The sequence below is a fragment of the Thermobia domestica genome, chromosome 9 (genome assembly GCF_964235325.1).
Source record: "Thermobia domestica chromosome 9, izTheDome1.hap1.1, whole genome shotgun sequence".
NCBI classification, from domain to species: domain Eukaryota; kingdom Metazoa; phylum Arthropoda; class Insecta; order Zygentoma; family Lepismatidae; genus Thermobia; species Thermobia domestica.
In genome coordinates this window covers 27,648,556-27,669,301 of record NC_137462.1, presented here as the reverse complement: position 1 = coordinate 27,669,301, position 20,746 = coordinate 27,648,556, and the positions used below count along the sequence as shown (strand labels likewise).

Sequence of the window (20,746 nt, the reverse complement as noted above, 5' to 3'; positions counted from 1 at the left end):
ACGTTCTACGATTATGCTCTTTGGGCTAAAGGAGACTATGATTAAGGCAAGTGAATGATAATGGATGAATTCGTGGAATAAAAATGTAGGAGGAAACGGGAGTGCCTCGACAAAACCCACGGACACGATGTGATATACCACAAACTTTACTTGGACGGGGATGGAACTAGGGGCCCCAAGGACCAGGAGTAATCCTTGTACCTTTGAACCACTGTGCCTCCTGTAAGGAATTTCGAGATATGGCTATCTTATTTTAACAATTGCAACCCCAACACTTTTTTTTTCTTCCCGCCTCCTTCGTAGGGGAAACATCAAACAACGCAAGTATTTTATTGTTTTAAATGAAAAATCTAAATACCAAATTTTGTGTCTCTAATCTTAAAGGATTTAGAGATATGGTCTGTTGTAACAATTGTAACCCCACCCTTTTCCCTTCCCACTTCTTTTTGAATTAGTCCCAGAAGCGACAGTCCTATTAGCGACAGGAACTGTTATCTGTCCTATGAGCGACCGATTCATTTACATTGAGATGATGGAAGATATGATTCCCTCTCGTGAAATATGTTTGTCTCTGGCGTTATTAACGCCCGAACAACCTTGCTACGAAAAATGTACATGCCAGTAATACAGTTCATCAAATATATTTTCCCTCTACAGTGAGTGCAAATAAAACTTATTTTAATTTTGAGTTAGATTTGACATAAAACATATCAAATAACTTAGCGAGACAACAGGGACATTTCCATGAAAAGTATATTCCTATGTAATTATTGAAAATCCAGTCGTAATATTCCCTTTCTTCAAAAGTTCTGTTTTCTGTACTTAATTTGATTCAAATCTAATTACTCACCAAGCACAGTAATATATTTTATTTTGAAAAACAAACGTGTAACAGTTTCGCTAACTATCTACTTTTTAGACTTCCAAAGACACTGAATAAAATGAAAAAAGTCAATGATAAAAGACGGCTTTTGAGATCCTTTACATCTGATTGGCTATTCTCAACCAATCTCATCAATTACAATGCAGTTCACTCTAAACAATCCAAAAGGTAAACAAACTCTTGAAACTACCTTCCTCCCTATTGTAAGCTACAAAAACGTAAACTAATTGCTTAATTTGCCTTCCTTCCTTGTTTTAACTTATACATAAAAGCTTGTCGTATAGCAATCTGAAATACGAGTAATACCTTATAACTAGACGAACTGTTAAGTCCTGCGAGAGATTTGTAACTTGTGTAATAATTTCTTCGAATACATTTCTTTTTTTTTTTTTTTTAGATTTCTTTGATATCCTCAAGTGGTGAACACCCCCTTTCCATGGGCGCCCGATGGGAAGGCAGGGATCACCCCCCTGGCTCCCTAAAATGTATACGTAATATAGCAAACCACGTATTAAATACCAGATATACCAGACATGGTACAGCAACCATGAAGATGCCCCTCCCTAGAAAATTTTCTTCGGGCGCCCCTACCGCTTTCTGATTTCTTTCTTATGCTCCGCATAATTTTAACATGAAATTTTTAATTATATTAGAATCATAGACAAAGGCGGAGATACTCTAAATATTTAATTAGTTTTCCCCTTGATATAGTCATTGTATTCATAGAAAGTAATTCAAAGATATTTAGGAAAAACGTAGAAAATATTGTTAGTGTAATGAGAGTAGTCTCACGTATTAAATTCAGGTAGAGCGAAATTCTTCATAGTACATTTTGTTAGGTTCTAAATAGCATTAGCATGAAACAAGTTAAAGAAGAGAGAACCTTGCCTTCTTCCATTATCTTAGTATGAACGAATCGGTGACTCATAGAGCAGTTAACAGATCGAATCGGTCGCTCATAGGACAGTTAACAGTTCCTGTCGCTAATAGGAATGTCGCAAGTGGGACGACACCCTTCTTTTTTCCCCTTATAGGAGAGATGAAAAAACAATCGAAACACGTTTCTAATTATTTAAATGGGAAGACCATCATCAAATTTCATATCTCTACCCTTTAGACATTCGGAGATATGGGCAGTTAACTATAGTAATTTGCCATCCCATTCCTCGTCGAATTTCTAAAAATCCTTCTTTAATGGTACGGTACCGGAACCTACAGTATGTTACAAGTCCTATGCATTATCAAAATTTCAAGTTTCTACTTTAAACGGTTTGGCCTAGGCGTTGATCAGTCTTTCAGAACTTCTTTACAGAGATTAAACAAAATACATGGTTAACTGTAGCTACCTCACAGCCCGAACATATTATTTATACATATTAAATCACGTCACGAATTAACCAGCTCTTTTCTGCCCTCAAGGTTTTACATGATTGGGTGCAATATAGTTTTAAAATGACGTCATTTTGCATGTCAGCGTTCACGGAACATCAAGCAGACGTTACTCCAGTAACCAGTTACTAGGTGTTATGGAAGCAAGCTGTTGGTGCAAGACGTGTTTTTTTTCTTCTATGAAGTAAAATTCTTGTTGTTATTCTGATATTTATTAACAAATGCAAGATTTTATTAAGTTCAGCCTAATTTTTACAAGTGTTTATACATCTACAACGTATAGATAGGTAAGTTCCTTTTAATAATTTAAGCGTAATTGGTAAATGAAAAATGTGTAGTGTGAATTGTTTTGTATTCTGTCTATGATTTTGACCTTGGGCCATTTATTATGTCATTCGATTACCTTCACTTTCTATAGAATAAAGTTTGCGGATAAAATTAATTTCATCATTCTTTTTTGTTTGTTTTCTTTCTTTCTTTTTTTTCTTTTCTTTTCTTTTCTTTTTTTTTTTTTTTTTTAGATCTCAGTCGTATAAAGAATTAGTTGTTACTTATAATTTAGCGTAATAATTTTACCTTCTTGCAAAAATCATAGGAGAACAATGTAGAGTGAGAAATTAAATATTTCTTTAATAATAGGAACCAGACATATAATAAATAAAAACCAGAGGGGCTGTGAGTTTGAGAGGTATGTGTATGTTTAATAATTTTAGTTTAGTAATATACTAATGAGAATATTGGAATTATACGGTGAAGGGGGCCGCGATGACTCAGTGGTGCCTACCCCGCTGGCTATTATGTGCGCCTTTGGTGTACAGGGTCTTGGGTTCGATTCCCGGTGGGAGAGAGATTGGAATTTTAACTGTGCTCGATGTTTCTGTGTTCGTGTCCCTGTTGTTATAGGTTACTGGAAACATGAGTTAAGCGAATAAAATCAAGTAAAACCTAGTAGTTAAGCAAGTTAGTAGGGCATGTTTGTTGAATGTTAACTTTTTGTTTTTAAAAAAGTGGTTGTGTGTTCGCCTCTGGTGCATGGGGTCCTTGGTTCAATTCCAGCTCTCTCCAAGTAAGCTTAGTGCTGGACAAACACCATGGGCGTGGATTTCTCGGAGTTTTCCCGTTTCCTCCCACTTTCTTCATTCCACCATTTCATTCATATTTCAACATCCCGGTCTCCTTTAGCCTCACCAGTATAAGCGTGGGACGTAAACCTTGAAGATTTCATTTTTGGAATTATATCGGTGAAGGGGCCGCGTTCACCTCTGATGCATGGGATCCTTGGTTCTATCCCAGCTCGCGCAAGTGAGTTTTGTCGTGGACAAACACCGTATGCGTGGGTTTCCTCAGGGTTCTCCCGTTTCCTTCTATTTTCTTCATTTCACGATTTCATTCATTTCTCAACAAAACCGTCTCCTTTAGCCTCGCCGGCAAAATTGTGGGACGTAAAACTTAAAAAGATTTAATTTCATTTTTAGCGGTTACGGTGAAGAATCTTGTTCCCCTCTGCCACTAAGCTAAAGCTGAAATAACTCAACTAATAAGAATGGACTTAACAAGATAAGAATTACATAAATAGCAGGAAATTAATTTTACTATTACGATTTACATCGGAAGAAATCTATGATTATAAATATGAAAAATGTAAACTTTGTATTGTATGGATGCAAAGACTGGCCGCTAATTCGTAGAGAAAAAAAAAAAAGAGACTGTCGATTTTCGAAAAGTTTTGCGGAAAATGTTTGGTTTGAACTAGTGATGAGCAAATGCAAGACCAAGACCAAGACCCGGGTGGTCTTGGTCTTGGTCTTGGTCTTGCACATGCGGTCTTGGTCTTGGTCTTGCAGTGGAACCCTCGGTCTTGGTCTTGGTCTTGCACACCCAGTCTTGGTCTTGCTTGCAAGAGTCTTGCAAGTTTCGCTTTTAAGAAATCTATGATTTTCATAAGTAAATTTTACTCTGGATATAAGAGATAATAAATCCTACATTGCGTCAATAGTGAGGGAAATACAATGTATGTTTCTAAATGTAATATGGGGCCTATTTTACCTTCGTGTACGTGTGATGATACTGTACAACATAGGCGATGACCTTTACTTTTTTTTTTCAATGGGTGATCACGCTTCACTACTTATAAGATAAATTACAACATTTCGTAATATTTTTATATGTTTTAACAGATCCAATACTCCACTGGTTCCCAAACTGGGGAGGCTATCCCTGACAGTGAGACGCATGAAAGAAAACCAAGACGGCACAGATTTCTGAAATACCATAAACTGCAAAATTATTTTTACACTCTAAAGGCGTCAGATTTTTTTCTTTCCAACCACGATTAGCTTATCTTTGTATTGAACAAACTCCCAATTAAATATTGAAACTTTGTTTTACTGATTCTGATATGTACTGTATGGGGCAGAAATAAGAACATACGCAAAAACGATGAAACAGTTAGACTTTCGAAATGTGGGCATGGAGAAAAAAAGGAGAGAATCAGCTGGGTTGAACGGAAAACGAATGCGAAGGTTTTAGAAATAGTAGCAGTAGGGGAGAAAAGAAGAATTTTAGATGTAATGAAGAGGAGGACATTGGCTGAGGAGGAACTGTATTATGAGGGACGTGCTAGAGGGACGAGGCGAAGGAGATTGTAGTCGAAGAAAGATATTAAGACAGAAAATTGCTACGTTAAGACGAAGAGACTAGCTGAGGACCACAGTCATCGAAGCTTCTCAGCTGCAGCAAGTGACCTGCCAATAATGGCAGAATAGCTATTATTATGACGATGATGATATGTTTTGCAATATTGACCAAAAAAGAGAGAAAAAATTAAAATAATAATAATTAAACCTCTTAATATTTTAGAATATGAAATGAAATTAAATTTGTGAGTTTTACGTCCTAGGCTAAAGGAGACGGTGATGATGAAAAATGAATGAAAATGGTGGAAAGAAGAAAGAGGGAGGAAACGGAAGAACCCAGAGGAAACCCACGCACACGGTGTTTGTCCACCTCAAAGTTCACTTGGCGGGGGCTGGGTCGAACGCGGGACACCAAACACCAGTGCTGAACGCTCTACCACTGAGCCACCGCGGCCCCAATATTTTAGAATAATTTGAGTGAAAACTGAAAACGACTCAACTGTCTGTCTTTTTTATATAAGCTCAATTTATATAAATACTTTTGACTACATTAGAAATACATAACAACGGCATCAAACTTCAAGTTATTTGAAATAAGTACGAAATCACTCTCAGTTGTGAATATAGATTATTTATTGTTGTATAATGTTATATCGTTGAATCCTAGATATGCCGTATACCTAAGGGGGCTATAAGTTATATTGATAAACAAATATTCAACGTATAAGCATCCACCTATGAAATCAAACTTGCGGTCACATGCGCTAAGTTTTTTGTCAATGTCATGAAAATGTTATTTCAATATTAATTTTATAAGTACACATTAAAAATTTCCAACGGATGCTTGAACCTCAGAGCCAAGGCCTCGGCACCTATGGTGTACGGAATTGCCGATGTTCAATGCTACATTTCCCGTTAGTTTTGGAAACGGGAAAACCCACGCACAGGGTGTTTGTTCACCAAAAAAGCTCACATAGCGCAAGCTGCGATCGAACCAGGACCCCATGTACCAGAGGTGAACGCTCAGCCACTGAGCTCCCGTGTCTATAACATGCTCCAGTTTATTTTTGCTTATCCACTTCTTATGGACACAACTATTCTTCATATGATTTCCCAAAATCCAATCATGGGCCGTCGTGAATGATCAAATGATGACCAAAGTAAATCAGACACTGAAGTTACTATAGCTTGTAACAATTCATAGAATTATGCTGTCGGTCGTCTCGTGAACAACCGATTCAAAAAACGACATACTGTAGCTATATGTTACAGGAGCAGATCGACTCACATGGATTGCATAAACTACTGGGAACACATTCACTCCGGCGGTATTTTTACTGGAGCCAAGAAGTTCACGTGAAAGATGTAATGATTTTTCCCCTTCCTTTTTACATTCTACAAAAAATTCAAGTAGTGTTGGTACTTGTGCAAGACTCTTGCGCAAGAGTCTTGGTCTTGGTCTTGGTCTTGCAGGTATGGTCTTGGTCTTGGTCTTGGTCTTGCACCCCTTGGTCTTGGTCTTGATCTTGCATCAGGATTCCTGGTCTTGGTCTTGGTCTTGGTCTTGGTCTTGCATGCAAGACTCTTGCAAAAACTGCAAGACCAAGACTCTTGCGCTCATCACTAGTTTGAACATAAACTAACAAAGAGCTGGCGACGAAAAAACTATGGCTCTAGCACTTCACAACTGCAGGTATTCTAACATCATAAGGATACGACGATAACTTATAGGGTGGGTGGGACACTTTTTTCGCATCGGAAATGTGAATGAGATGCATACAGGACCGCCCTGATGCAGCTGCACACTCGACCATTTTGGGAAGGGCGAAAAAACGGGTCAAAGTACAAAGAAATGTAATGAAGTTGATTGTTTTAAATAATTTTAAAGACAAACCCACATATAAATGTTATATTAAATAGTCTATTTTTAAAAAAATAATTGTTAATTGTAGTTTGTAAATGTCAGAAGAAATATTCCTTGAAGGCATAGTAAAGAAAAGTAGTATATTTGTGGTTTATCCCACCGTTGCAAACGTTTTGGTTGATGAGCAAATTTTCTTTTCTTTTTTTAGGAGAGGTCCAAAGAAAAACATATTTAGATAAGACACTATAATTTATTAAAAAGATCACTGGCACAGTACATTTTACAAAATTCTTCTATTACTAATCACAATTTGATAGAAACTGGGATGGACTGATTCTCAGAAGTTGACGTTAAACTGCCCGTCTGTCAGTCTGTAATACATCTGTTTCAAAGTAACACTACTACTCCTTTTATTCTCAGATTAGAGTTCATGTTGTGGGCCGGATAAAACATTTAAGGGGACCAGTTCCGGCCCGCGGGGCACGGTGACTTAGTGGCAGAGTGCTTACCGCTGCTGCGTGGGGTCCCTGGTTCAATCTCCGATCAAATAAGTTGGGGATAACATCATGTCCGTGGATTTTCTCTAGATACGCCCTGTCCTCCCCCATTCCATCATTTTTTCCATCATCATTCACTTGCCTTAATCATCCGTCTCCCTTAGGCATAGAATAATCGTGGTAATTTAAACAGGAAAATCTCATTTCCGTCCCGTGGGTCGTAGTTTACCCATCACTGCTTTAAGAGTTCTGACGCTTCCAATGCCCGTGGCTTCTGCGGAAGAAAGTTTGTTCAAGTTGAAAAAAAAAATGGAACGAAATCTTTTGAGTTTTACGTCCCACGATTATGCCGGTTAGGCTAAAGGAGACGGTGATGATGAGTAATGAATGAAATGGTGGAATGAAGAAAGTGGGAGGAAACGGGAGGACCCCGAGAAAACCCACGCACACGGTGTTTGTCCGCCACAGAGTTCACTTGGCGGTGTTCAAGTTGGAATTGAAGACTTATCTGAGAACTCAACTGTCATAAGAAAGACTCAACGACCTTGGAACATTAACTATTGAAAATGACGTTCCATCGTTACTAGAGTATAAAGAGTTTTACAATTTTCTGCTACGAAAATAGAAAAGTGCATATATAAAAGTCATTTTTTAGCATTTTCAGAAACTAATTATAAAAAAGTAAATTGTGTAATTGAAGGTAGAATCTAAATGAAAGCAAAACAACTAACTTCAGTGCAAATTTGCTTTAGAGTAAACAGTTTGTTTATTTGTGTGTCTGTTATACGAACCTTATTGTCATAATTTTCCTTATTTCATAGAATATTTTTGTAATACTTTTGAAATACTAAAGTTTTTTTTTTTTTTAAAGTTTCTAGGCCTAGCTAATGTTTTATAATACTCTCTACTTACAAGTCTTCTACTTAGACCTATAAAATAACTGTAAGCATCACTCGTACTACTCCTAAACTTAAACAAATAATAGATACGATCCTATTTTCAACTATTAATCTATTTTCTGCATATTTAAACCATTTTACATAACGGTATTATTTTGAATCAAGTAATGTTTTACTTAGAGATACTGAAAGTTTTATTTTCTTCTATGACAAAATTGTAAATCATTGCATTGGGAGATAAGTAATTTATTTGCTTTGTTTTCAACACAACGTGTGTTACAGTGAGTTATGACTGAATTTCAAAGTTTGTACAGAAAGATATTTTAAAGTTCTTAACAATACATTCATAATAAGTTAGATTTTACGGTCGATTACTAATTTTAATTGAGCGTCCATTGAAAAAGGCAATTCAAAGAACTAATTATTAGTAAGCATTTCTTACTTGTATATCGGAAACAATATTAGTGTCAAAGAATTGTAATTTTAAGGTATAATTTCGGGAAGATTCTGGATCGCATTTTCCCCTTTATAAAATTAATTAAATATATTTTACATATCTTGTTTTGGTTCCTTTTCGTTCCTTATTCTTTTCTGTGTTCTTTTCTTCCAGTTTTCAGAGTTTTGTTTATCGTTGAAATACATTATTTTTGAAACTAAGAACACTGGACTTCAATCTTTGAACATTACACTACCATGTTTGTTTACTTAACCACAGTAGTCATATGTAGGTCTATTGATTTATATATATATATAAAGTAAAAATATTTTATTAGCTAATTATAATTTTAAATAAATGAGTTTTTTTGTTATTTCTTTGATTTTATCTGCATAAATTTTATTTTAGCTTGCTTTTTATTTTATTCGAAATTCCATTGTTTTGTTTTCATATTCGGAGTCGATGTTGAATTGTTCTTCAGCGATAGACGTAGTATGTTATTGTATTGTAGGTGTCTAAATCTGTCGAAGTATTTATACATTGTAATATTTTGCTTTACATCTCGTGTATTCTGTATACATTTTATAGTTTTTTCGATGTTCTGTTTCTTGATGCTATTCTGTTTGGATTTTATGGGTATACATTTTTCTTTCTTTCTTTTTGTGGCATACAGTGTGGCGTATCTGAAATTCATTTCTTTACAATGGGTATATTGTTTTTCAGTGTCTGATGTTGATCCTGGCTATTTCTTTTTAAAAGGATAACTTGGGTGAATTACGATAAAATAAATTATTCGAAATTATTAATTAACCGAAATTCCAATTACATTGAAGAATTTCTTCTAATAACATAGATCCTATTCTAATATACTATACGTTTGGGGGGAAAATGAAATGAAATCTTTGAGTTTTACGTCCCACGTTTATGCCGGTTAGGCTAAAGGAGACGGTGATGATGAGAGATGACTGAAATGGTGGAATGAAGAAAGTGGGAGGAAACGGGAGAACCTCGAGAAAACCCCACGAGCACTGTGTTTGTCCACCACAAGCTGGGATCGTATCAGGGACCCCAAGTACCAGAGATGGAGTGGGTCAGTGGGTCAAATTTTCTGAGTGGGTCGTGGGCCAACAGCGTGTGACCCACCACCCACCGTGACCCACTGCGACCCACCACCCACCATGACCCACTGTGACCCACCGACTCAGTATGATCTACCGACCCTCTCTGCTCACTGCATTGTAGACAGTATCTTCTGAACACTGGTAAATTTGTCTTCGTTTTACTTTCAAGACCTTCATTTCCCTTCCTTTTCCACTTGTTTCTGTCTACTTATCTGAGGTAAGTATACCTAACCAAGTGAAAAAAGAACTTCAGGCATATTTGGATATTGATATTTTTAATTGTAATAATAGCAATAGGACTTACACTACTACTTGGCTTTCGAGACCTATGAGTTTTAGAGGAGATAACTACTGGAAAAAATACATTTTTGAATCACTGTAATATATAAATTATTATATAAAAAATTGAATATAACTATGTGTGCCTGATCATCACGGTCAAATTACAAAGTCAAATGAAATTACTTTTGGTATATAGTTAGGCCTTAATCCAAACTGGGATGTTATATTGCTTTTACTATAATGCATAATATCCTAAGGAGGTAGTGAGGATCCGAATTTTTGCGATAAAAATGAGTATCTCGCAAGCCCTTAAACTTACGGAGCTGAAATTCAGTGTATTAACTCTTTATTAAAAATAAACAAAATGTGTCCTAGCATTTTTTTAAATTCTCCTTTATGTGGGGGGATTTCTATATATGGAAAATTGGTAGTGAGTTGGTTTGTAAAATGATTGAAAACGATCGATGTTATTTGAGAAAAAAATTCAGAAACAAAAAATACAGTGCTGGGCTTCCATTGCTTTCTACTATAATAATTGCTGAAGCTTATGTTTATTATATGGACCGCTTACAGCACAGGGCAACCAACCCATAAACTTGTGAGAAAAATAGGCATAAAATTTGTACTGTAAGCTTAACTACACGGAAATTTTAAATTTGGATTGTACGCATAATTATATGGAAAATTTTATACTTTTTCCCTTTACGTTGGTCTACTTACCTTGATTTGGAACTTTCAAATTTCATCCTTTTTTCCACTGAAAAACATTGATAATTCAACAAGGAAATAATTATACTATGATAATTTAATTGAAATTCATCGTAATTTGGCACATAGCAAACAGCAGTGTGGTAATTGAAGGGGAAGGAGGAGGGAAATTCCAATTCATCTCTGAACTCTTTCCAGGAACCTCGTTCCCTTTCGCTTTCTAGACGGGGGAGGGAACTTGGTAATGGTATCAAACCTTCATGTGTAATTACAAAAATTAAATTTATAAACAAATAAGACATAATTAGTTTATCAGGCTTTAATTGATAATTTATTTACAATATTCCCTATCGAAGGCGTGATAGATGAAGTTTCTGTTCTCTATGAGTCGACGTTGCCAACTGACATGGTCGATATGGAAAAGATGTTGTATGGTGATAAAGAGATGATACTTCTTGCTGAGTATTTCAAAACTGACCAAGAAAAATCGTTATCAAACTTAAGTCTAACAAGTAGATTGTCGATGAGGAGTTGCAGAAATCGGGTAGAAGTATTACCAATTTCCACGACAGAGTGCGAACTGGGATTTATCTAACTTGTTATTCATCAAGGTTAATGGCCCACTGCTAGACATGCTCAAAGTAGACGAACTAGTTATTTCTTAGCTGAAGGATGGACATCATTCCATTGCGGATGATATACAACGAAAAAGTTACCAACAGGAAATAAATCCGATTTCAGATTTGTTTTAAGTTGGCAAATCACGAGTTATGGAAAATGTATACTTGTATTACTAGGGTCTAATGGCTTATTTGTGTTATTCAACTTTGTACCTAATTTTTAGTAAGCCTCTTCTTTGCTTTAGGTAAACTAATTTGAATAAATATTCATAATAATTGCAATTATGCATATTTGTAACTTAAATTTAACGTGGTGTTTTAGTGATTACACAAATTACAATTATGAGCATATTTTATGGAGATGCTCTCACAGAGGGTACCCGAGCACCTTTATACACTATGAAAAACTGATTTTTCAAGTCTTTTGTGAGAAAAATACTGTGAACTGAGAAACCATAACCTTTCCCATATTATACCGGGGTATTTTCCTGCGAATAGAAGTTTCTTTTGGAATGCGTTCAAAAATTAATACTTGCAAGAAAACTCTCTTAATACAAGTATATTTTAGGCACATCAAATTTTCCCCCGCCTCGAACTGTTTCAATTTCCTCACTGACAAACGCTTTACCATTTTATATTGTAAAGGTCAGATCCACCGTTATTTTAACAGAGTGGTGCTTGAGCGATTGACTAGAAATTCAAACTCCGATTAGTGACAGTTTCACAGTCTTGTTTTATTACAAGTGTAAACTCTTTAGTCAGTTCAGAAGAGGCTATGGATCGTGTTCAGAGTTGATGGCGATGGATTTTGGTGAGTCAGAGTAGGTCCCAGTGGATGAGAGTGGTTAATGGTGGGGGGTGGGTCAGAGTGGGTCACGATGAGTGGTGGGTCAGAGTAGGTCACGGTGGGTCGTGGGTCAAGTTTCCATTGATCCACTCCAACTCTACCAAGTACCAGAGGTGAACGCTCTACCACTGAGCCACCGCGCCCCCTATACGTTTGGGGGAGTGTAGACGACTCTCCCCGCCTGTTATTTTATAATGTAGATTATTGGCAGAAATCCTTTTATGTAAGTGGTATTTCGGTTAGTTAATAGTTTGAAATTGTTTCCTTTGTTGTACCTAATTGGCCTCTGGGTGGTGGACCTGGGGGGGAGGGACCTGTGTTCTACACCCTTGCCCCATTTGGCTCTTGTGCCGGCGCTGGATACATAGAAATCTATTTGGTATACTGAGCTTTGGGTGGGAGAATAAATAAACTAAGTTCTGCGTCTCCATTTCGTACAAAGAATTAATGCAATAAAATTTGAGATAGAATAATTTTCCACGCCGATGTTCAAAATGGTATACATGATTTTAAAGCTGAATATGCTCCTTGATTAATGCCTTAATATAGTATCATACACTTGAGGTTGAACACATTTACAATATTTCGCGACAAAACCCGGATAGTGATTCAGATGTTATTTTTGTGTATTGTGTCGGTGCAATTGAAATGTTTTAACAGATTAGTGGCGAAGTAACTATTACCTTTGGTTAAAACAACAACAAATTCCATCATGTTTGCTTTTCATTTAACCTTGAATCAAATTTAAAATGCCAATCCAAGCATGTGAACGTGTAATTAAAAAATAATAATAATGAACATGAAACACCTGTGCATAGTGCGTACTGCCACATGCAAGTTACAAAGAAAGAAAATAAATAAACACTTCAATAGTTTATATTACTACTGTATATACATGTTAACTGAATGAATCATTCAAAATCACTTGTCCAATGAAAGAACGAAATATGTAGTTTCTTTCAACTCGTTTAAAACCACTGACTTAATACAATTATGATCACGGCCAGATATTGCTATTTAATTAGTATTTACACGTACTTAATTAAATTGTAAGTTCATTTTCCGCATGTAAGATCATTTTACTCATAATTTATTTAGAAGTACGCCGGTCGCTAACAGGTGGCGTTGAAGCGACTGAAGCCCACAAAAAGGTCTGTTTCGCAAAGTGTTTTTTTGTAATATGCAACACATGTGAGGAATATTGAAAAAAAATACTTGCAACTATTACTTTTTTTTTTGCGGGCTGATTGCCAAACCACTATATATTACCAAACCGCTTGGCGTAACAGTCCTTATTGGAGGCCTAATCCGCTCCAACGCCATCTGTTAGCGACCGGCTGAACTACGTCTAACCTAGCGACTAACACGTGGTCAGGGAGCTGCGTGCCCTGTCTCTAAACGGGTATAGGGAGCTTTCTAAACCTAATGGCCGTCACGTGTTTGATTCACGTGACTCCCCAGTTTGCCTCTCGACGCTGGATGGACGCCGAAAATTGGGAAGCACCGGTCGGAAATCAAACCAGGGACCACACGGACGTAAGTCCAACCAACGCTCTAACCACTAAACTATGGTGTCGCCATGTTTATATTAAATAGTGTCAAAAAAATTTAGAAATGCTATAGGGGAGACCGGGGACAATTGTAACAAATTTTATTTTTTTTCCCCACATGTTTATGCTCCAATAAGCCTGAAATTTATACAATATCTTAATTGAAGCTTTGTTGTTCCATTCATTTTTTTGTTTCATACGTGACAATTTCTAATATAGAAAGTTACGAAGCATTTTATAACAGCAACTATCTTGTTACAAACGTCCCCGTGCCCGGGTCAATTGTAACAGTGCTTTGGGACGATTGTAACATGATGCTTTTAATGAAAAGTACAACATATATGGCATGGCAAATGGTTAAATAATACTGATACTATTAATAGATCTAATAATGCTGATACTATAAATAATAATACTGATAGGTTTAACAACGGATGGAGTAAGAGTATAGATTACATCCTCAAATTTAAAAGTATACAATATACTTTTCCACGCGTCAACAACATGCATGAATGATGAGTTACTCGTCACCGGTACCGTGACACATTAGCGCGAAATAACTTTTCTTCAGCCTAACCTAAACATGGATAAGCAAGCCAAGATTAAAATATGACGTAACATAAACATTCAAGTCAATGACGTAACGTTTAGCGTCCCTAGTCAAAATCCGCAATGGCGCCCCCCATACTCCTCTAATATGTCCAAGAGCACTGCACCCCTAGGCAATGCCTACCCTGCCTACCCTATTGTTATACCACTGTTTCAAGTCCTAATGATTTTGTATTAATAGACACCCACACTGCATTTGTAACGCCCTATACCCATCCCTCACACAACGACGGGAACAGAATGCGCTACTGTGCGAGAGAGAGTTAATAAAATAAATGAAAATTTACATTGTTGATTATTTGTGATGAATCAGAAAGGGAGCCTATTTGATAAATGGATCTATAGGCTGTTTAAAGATGTCACAAGGAAGGAACATATTGAAATATTACCCTACTCTGATACAACATCGAAAAGCAGTGATCCGCAGCCAGCCACAAACGTTTGTGAGGGTGCATAGAGAAGTTAAGGGAGTCCCCATAATTAAATATGGAGTGAAAGTCTTTTCGCTCCCTCCATAATAATATAATATACACTAAGGCCACCAAGGAATTTTTTGGTGGTCGGGTCCCCTTCTACGTACTAGTGGCCCGGAAAAGCATACCTAATAGTACATTATTTTATTAATTAAATCAACTGTATTATCTTCGGTCATATCTAGTTTATTTTCATGGTTCAGTACAGCTTTGTCTGGGACGATTGTAACGTGTTACAACCGTCCCCGATCGCCATGTTACATTTGTACCCGTTCAACGGTCAGTGATAAATACCATGATACCTACCATAGTCGGGTCAAGACTTTATTTAGGAACTAGTATGTGCCCTATCCAAGCATCCATGTTTCAGAATCCTATGGTACTTCCGCGACAATTTTGATAGAGATAGCTGGTGAGTACTTCAAATTATATGCCGAAGCCAAACTCCCTCTAAAAAAAGTTGTTGCGTGAGTACCTTAGGATTCTGAAACATATATTTTTGAATAGCGCACATATTTGTTCCTAAGTGAAGTATTAACCCGACTACGATAGTTCCATAGTATTGGAGCTATGTACCTTTAAAGTTCATTTTGTTTTTCATGTTTTCGGCAGCCTATAACACCGATAGGAAGCATTTGTGCACCCAAGTTGCTTTATACTTTTTGTCTTATCTTAGTGTCACGAATCACCTCCCAAACGTTGTCGGTGTTGTTTTGAAACACCCTATATACCAAAGGCATTATAACTTGTGTGTACATACTGTATATAAGAATAGATAAGAATCACTGATCATACATGAATTTAAAAATATTTGAAATAAACTGAAAATATCAAATCTGGAACAATTGCAGGATATAAATTTGTAAATCTTTCTCTCCATTTGTGGTCTTACTCGAAATTCCTTTCATTCTTACCATCCAACATCTCTCTCCTTCACAGGAATAGATCCCATGATACGGTGCTGATTGCGTATACCTCATCTTCCGAACATTCCTAAAAAGGAAATCAGATGAATTACGGTAATATCCGGACTATGCCAGGCCACACTGTTTCCCAACTTCGTGTCAAACCATAGGGCCACGGTGGCTCAGTGGTAGAGCGTTCACCTCTGGTGCTTGGGGTCCCGGGTTCGATCCCAGCCCCTACCAAGTGGACTTTGTGGTGGACAAACACCGTGTGCGTGGGTTTTCTCGGGGTTCTCCTCTTTCCTCCCACTTTCTTCATTCCACCATTTAATTCATTACTCATCATCGCCGTCTCCTTTAGCCTAACCGGCATAACCGTGGGACGTAAAACTCACAGATTTCATTTCATTTTTTCGTGTCAAACCTACACGAACTCCTTCAATCAGTGGCGTAACTAGTTTTACTGTGCCCTGGATTGATCGATCATCGATTTACTCATACTCGCCCTCTGCTCCACACATTTCAGCTGCTGCGTTATACATACATATACACATTAACAGTATACGAAGCTATTTTTATTAAGAAACCTAAAGTTTTTACTTATCTTTTTCCTAACTTACCACTACGTACTTAATATGAATTATGTTAATAGGAAATTAAATTAAAAATGGTTTACTTTACTTAATCCAAACTGCTACTTTTATACTTTAAAGGTACAAAACAGTAGCGGTTCGTGGTCTGTACAAGCACCGGTTGCAATATTAAAGGTATATAGGTACGTGCAACTGTTCCCCTTCCCCTAGCATTCTTAAGTCTTATCCAAAAAATATTCAGGAAATATGAAGAGGAAAGTCTTTTAAGCTCTATTTGTATATTATTGATTAAATTATTTCTCTAATATTGATTTAATATATAAGCTATTTCCCCCCCTTTTTTTTTTCAAACAACCACTATCAATGTACGTTTATACACTATTTACATACAAAACCTCTACACTCATGTCATTGAACAAGAGATAAATCGAATATATAGCATGTGTTGTAAGCCATGAATGATGGCGTTAATCCGAAAGAAAGAAAAAAAGCAAGAAAATTGCATGCACGCAGTTAAACAAAATTATTTAATTATATAAACTATGCATTATTTTAGAATGGAAGGTCTTTCTTCCATCTTTTGGGCTTCAAATTTTTCTATGACTTCATTGAAATCTGAAATGCTGCTCGCCAAGTTTCTTTGAATAGAAAGCATCGCTACCGCAAATATTTTCTGCTTTATTTTCTTTAGGGTACAGAAACACCTCTCTCCTCCAACAATATGCATTTTGTTAGCATTTCTTTGTATAAATATACGGTACAAAAAGTCCATTTTCATAAACCACGTCTGTAAAAAGTATGAAATCTAAGATGTTTTCCTTCGAAAATTAAAAAAAAAAAAATAGTTTAACATTCCAGCAAATTAGGCTAAAGAAGACAGATGAGTATTGGAAGTGAATGATTTGATATTAATTTATGTTCTCCGCAGGAAATCGAACACGGAATCATGTGCACGAAAGACACAGAGCTAGGAATTAGACCAGTAGTAAGACATTTTGTTCTTCGAGACTCGATCGACACCCCCCCCCCCCAGAATAGGATTTTAAAAAAAAATAAAACTTATCCCAAGAATTTTCACCTTTGTATTATAAATGTTAAATAAAATCTATTGACTTCGAACGACCGCTCCCCCAAACTTTCAGCCTGGATCCGTCCCTGCTACCACCAGACTTACATTTGTTCTTTGAGAGTTTGTGTTTTGTGAATAACTTCTTTCTTCCAAGCGTATGTATCTCTCTCACCCTATCAATTGAGTCAAGTGCTGCTAAGTGGAGGAGGAATTCGTAACTATTACAGAAGCTGACCAGTTGCGATGAAAATGCAACCGCAAGGGACCAATACGGGAAGATAGGAGCGTTGCAAGAATAAATCCACTTCCCCATGTTAAGAGATAAGGAGCTCGCTGCCATATGCTCAATGTTACTGCTTCCAGTGGCAACTCTCGCTGCCACTGGAAATGTAAATCTCTCTCTTTCTTTCAGTTTTTTAATTGATTTTTTTTAAAAAGAAATGCATCAATACTGTTTTGCGCTCAAGAGCAAAAATTTATTTTTTTACTGATACACTACTTTAATACTTAAAAATATTTTTAGTATTAAAAAAAATATCCGGTTGCACAACCATGCAACACAGTACCAGAAGCCGCTGGTATAAAGATATCATGGCTTAATAATTCTTGATATAAGTATAGAGCACAGGATAGTTTCATAAGTGTCAACTAGGTTTCAAACAGGCCCAACTTTCGTTTTACTCCCGGTGGAAGTGGAACTTGGAAGGAGGCGCGGCGCGCTGATTGCAATGACTTCTTATGCAAAACTTTCAATAGGCAGCTAGGTAGACAAACATTGCAGTGGCAATTGTCCGGGTATCGCCCAGTGGTGATCCAGAAAGGGGGTGCGGGGCTCGCGTTCCCCTCCATGAGGAGTAAAATATATAAATTAGTCCCTAATGAAACGCATGTTCAAAGGCTATGGAAAAAAAAGTTTTAAAATTTCTCTAAAAAATGAGATTCTGATTCCGGATAATGCATGCCTTCCAGTTCATGGTAATTCTGGATTCTCTCATGTTGAACAACATGGCTTTCCTCAATGCTGCCTCAGACCTGCGCCCTGCCCCCTCAAAAATTCCTGGATCCGACCCCGGTATCGGCTGTTGCCAATTAACTGCTAATAGTCATAGCGTACCTTTTGAAATATTCTAAAATGTTCTTTGCATAAGGAACAGCTTTCCGTACTTTTTTTTTCGCCTTAGAACAACTGCTCTACTCGCTCCATTGTGGTTACGCCACTGCCTTCAATAAATTTAAGTGTGTTAGATACTTGGTGGATGCCGTTAATTCCAACACAAGAGCCAATGACTTCGAATTGCTGACATAGTCTATAAATGATTTGTTTGCAAGGAGCTTATTTTGCACGAAAACGTCTGTCACCACAAACTTGAAAAAAAAAAAAAAAAAAAAAACATACTCAACCCGGCCGCTGCGCTGTAAGCCATCTTGCGAACTGCTGTTATGCGGCAAGCATACTGACTTCTCCTGACATCTATCGGATTTTCGATGAACGAAAACACCCAGATATGCGTTTTCAACATTAATCTAACGCTATAAAAAGAATACTACGAAGTGATTGAATTGTATGACACTGTGCGCCACCCTGTATTTGAACTGACGACCTGTTTTGAAAGCGCACGTAATTATCAGTTTATTTATAATCTATTGACAACCTATAGGAAAACACTTTTTATTGGAAGCTCTTTCAAGATGTTAAATAGCAAAGAACGTTAGGGAATTCTAATTTCTCATAATTAGTGTCGAAGCTTGAAGCAAAGATTCGTTACTCTTTATTTTATAGCAGCTGTTAAATGTTAGGTCACGCTAAATGCAAATAATTCGTATGTGTATTTACTGTGTGAACGTAATGAATAGTGTGACGAAATATCTCATTTGCATAAGTTAAGTTCAAGTTTTTTTAAAAATCTTTTGGTAGGATTTTTCTCAATATTGCGAGCGGTCGGGGATCGATTCCCGGTGAGATACTCGGTCGAAAAAGTGTAACAGCTTTTTCAGACCAGCCATCTGGAGCGAGGTTTTTCCTGGGTTTCCCTCATTCATACCAGGCAAATACCGGGATGGCACCTACCATAGTGGCCGCAGACCGCTTCTTTCCTTCCCCAATCCTTTCTTCCTTCCCTTTCATCGGATAGTGTGCTCGCTGAGGGACATCATCCCTCATATGTGTGATGAGCTAACACGACTATAGATGCTAAAAGTCCAGAAATCTAATTCCTAATGCTTTGCTCAATATTGCGAAAAATTGCTGGTAAATGCGGTTAGGGTTATAGTTTAAGTTTAAAATATTGTATGATACTCACAAGCAAGGGGCGCGATATCGAGACTCGAATTGCGCAATAAGAGTTACATATACTGAAAGAGCATCAGGTAGTTAGTGTGTTAAGCTACACAATTGATATGAAGAGCAGAAAGTATCGAGTGATCCAAAAAAAAAAAAAAAAAGTTAGTGCAATATGCACATCGGACGATAGCCAGCCCTTGCTTTTGCATTTCTGTTTAAATAATGTTCTGTAATGTTAATACAAGTGTATTATAACTACTTTGATTCTTACAAACTAAATAACGTATTATGTAAAACGTAGTTCCGTGCGTACCACGAAAACATGATGTAACAAAACACAGTTGTGGTCAGTCTTTCATTCGCTGGAAACCAAGCTTTTCGAGGTATTCTTATTCTGGCAGCACTGTAATTTCTATGGATGGCAACACTGACAATTCTTCTCATACAGATTTTCTTATGTCAAACATCATGTTCTGTGATGGGAATACGTTAGAGTTCATTATCTCTTGTCAATACAAAGAGGAACAAGCCAAATACTAAGTTCTGTGTGGTTTTCGTACGCCAGGCTCTGAACTTTACAGTCCCATAACTTTTTCCCTACTAGCGGACTGCAGCTAATAATTTGGTAACTTACTAACTACCTGATGCTCTTTCAGTATAGTAACTCTTATTGCGCAATTCGAGTCTCGATATCGCGCCCCTTGCTTGTTAGATTTCCACATGTAGGGAGGGTGAAGGGGTCATATTCATCCGTTCTGACTTAAACAACGATAATAATAATAATAATAATAATAATAATAATAATAATAATAATAATAATAATAATAATAATAATAATAATAATAATAATAATGTTATTTCTAACTGTTGTTTATAATTGGGACGTCCCACGATTATGCCATTTAGGCTAACGAAAAATGAAATCTTTAAGTTTTTCGTCCCACGGTTATGCCTGCTAGACTAAAGGAAACGGTGAGGGTGAGCAATGAATGAAATGGTGGGAGGAAACGGGAGAACCCTGAGAAAACCCACGCACACGGTGTTTGTCCACCACAAAGCTCAGTTGGCTCGAGCTGGGATCGAA

At 36.9% G+C, this 20,746-nt stretch overlaps 1 protein-coding gene across 1 annotated transcript in view; it reads left to right on the top strand.

Moving 5' to 3' along the window:
• Window positions 1–2,355: 2,355 nt before the first annotated feature.
• The window catches only part of LOC145694504 (calcium release-activated calcium channel protein 1-like), a 39,551-nt gene continuing 21,160 nt past the window's right edge, over window positions 2,356–20,746 (top strand). Inside the window, exon 1 of the mRNA XM_081770813.1 lies at window positions 2,356–2,559. The gene's annotated coding sequence lies outside the window, so the exon portion shown is untranslated. The remainder of the gene's footprint in view (window positions 2,560–20,746) is intronic.